A 2,680-nucleotide genomic window follows, 5' to 3' on the forward strand; every position below is an offset into this window, starting at 1 on the left:
CTACTATTTCGGTGCCTTATTCCCTCTCTGACGCTGCTTTCGGCTACGTGAGGTACAACTTTCGAGAGACCATCTCCCCGTTCAAAAGGCTCGCCCGCTCGCTCCGACGTCGCCTTTCAGCTTCAACAAGAGTCCGAAGACATCAGCTTCGTATCGCTCACTCCAGCCACACACAAAACTCGAGAACTTGAAATGTGGAATGATCGATTGGAAGGTACTCTTTTGACTCCACGATTATTGCTCCGCTTGAAACGGGACGACTGTTTCGAGATCGAGAACACGATCCGGCGAGCGAGCCCCACTGCTTTTGATCAGGATGGTGTTGTTGCAAGACGATTATTTTCTTGACGCCTATTCCTTCTGTGATGCACCACGGGGCTCTGACAAGGAAAATAACAACGACGACGAGCGGTCTGAGGATCCTTTTGGCCAAAAAATTCTCCACATCCAGCCCGTAATGGACTCTGACTTTTTTTCCTCATGGATCTTGCCCTCAATCGCCCACAGGGCCGCTCGCTTGCGCCGTCGTCTTCTCATTCCAAGCCTCTTTTGCTCCTTGATCCCCATGACACAAGTTTGCTTCAAGAATGGAAACAAGTTGCGATGATGGCTTTCTGCCAGCCGCACCCCATTTGCGCCGCAACTGCAGTGACCGAGACGCATATTAGCTGACGAGCCACTCGCAAACTGCAGGCCATCTCTCTGCGCGCGAACGCATCTCGACAACTTTCTACCCCATCTGGAGACTCGTTCCGTCTCCATATATGTAGAGCTGTACGAGGCGGACGGCACGAGAGAGTTATCTTCGAATCCGCGATGACACGGGGAACAGCATCGGTAATCGACCTCATGTCACTGGCCGAGTGAGTGTGCTGAAATGCCTTTCCAAGATGTCAGAATTAGGCTTTCGCCGAAAATTAATTGAATCGATCAAAAATCTTGTCTATTCGTTCGAGCAATGCGGGGGGGAACCGGGATGAGTCGGATATACTCGGGTACATACCGCGAGGTAAGTGCGACAAGGACATCGTAATTTGAAGCCGAGAAGCTCCTAGAGCTGCTCACAGTGTTTTCTGCTGGAGCTTCGCGACTAATCCTTAAGATTCCCACACCCGTAGGAAGAAGCCGAGGAGACAGGACGAGTAGAGCGAGGGAAGGGCACGGGGAAGAGACTCTTGCAGCTCAGTGTGACGACGACGGCAGGACCCACGGACAGAGAGCTCCGCCTGATGAGGAAAAACTTTGTTTCAATGCACACTTCTATGCCAACGAGGGGGGACCAAGTCCTAAAGAGTTTCGCGGCTTTTCATCGGTTGTCGGCTCGCTGCAATGGCCGGCTGTGCGCCCAGCTGGCTGTCAATCAATTGGCGTTGGGGCAGCGACCCGGAGTGAGTCGCGACCGACGACGCCGGCAGCCGACTGACTGATCGACTGCTCGTAGGGCGGTACACGACGGAGCGATTCGACACCGTCGGTCGGCACGGACACCGTGCCCTTGGTTCAGGTTTCTGAAGCCTCTGGAGAAGGTTTTGTCTCCGGGGGAAAAACTGGATCTGTGTTCAGTGTCTTGTTTCATGAATGTGCTCCCTGACGCTTTTCCGCGCCTTCGCAGTCGCCATCAATTCGTTCTGCCCGCTGAGAAGTCGAGTCGAGCGTCGATAATGATTCCCCAGAGAGAGCGAGCTCCTTATACACGTCATGCGAGCGCGTCGACCTAGGAATTCTTCGAAGAACTTCAGCCATCGTTCGCTTATAGTTATTTTGTACCTTCAAACCAATCGACGTAGTTCTACGCAAACATCGGTTTGGCTCGTAGCCAAACCTGCTCTAAATTTTTTTTCCTGCGGCCAGTAGAGGTTCGAAACTCCCCAAAAATGAAAAAATCAGAGGGGGGACACGTGGGGACACCGCATTTCTGACATTGAGAATTTAACGAATTCCCGAATTTTTTCGTCTCGGCGAAAAAATCTTCCCAGCAAGTCCAGAATCGGCTGACTCGACCGGAATCATGTGGGATTGCGAGATCAGGACCGGAACTGAGCGCAGAAAATGATTTTCCCCCAATGCGAGGGCACGAAGTATGTTCATTACCGAGCTTCACCGATTGGGGGGATGTGTTTGGTGGTGATGGTGTTTGGGGATGAGCATCTTGCCGTAATTATGAGGCGCTCATTATTAGAAGTCCCTCCGAACGATTGTAGCCGAAAAAATGATCGCCTCCTTCAATCATATGGTCTCTCACTATTGAAAGCCGCCCGGAATCAGAGCTCGAGAGAATAATAGCCCCCCTCCATTACTAGCCCCTCTCTCGTAGAAGCCTCCCGGATAAAACACTTGAAAAAATACAACCCGGGGCTTTTGATTGGAAAAGCATGGTAACATTTTGTAAGAGTAAACTTTCGCGTCGTATGATGCGGAATACGCCAAGGCGAATCGGAGGGTTTTCGTTTTACAGAGACAATTGCGAGATCTCCAGCATCAATGACCAGATCGAGCACTGCATCTACTTCGACCAGAAGAGCGCATCCGACCGACTCGACCATGATCTCCTTCTATCGAAACTCCGTTCAATCGGAATCCATATATCCACAATCTCATGGATCGAAAGCTTCCTCCGATGTCGCTCTTTCAGGGTCAAAGTGGACAACGCGCTAAGCAAGCCGTTTCCCGCTCTATGTGG

This window comes from Galendromus occidentalis, unplaced genomic scaffold (assembly GCF_000255335.2).
Source record: "Galendromus occidentalis unplaced genomic scaffold, Mocc_1.1 scf7180000077522, whole genome shotgun sequence".
NCBI lineage: Eukaryota > Metazoa > Arthropoda > Arachnida > Mesostigmata > Phytoseiidae > Galendromus > Galendromus occidentalis.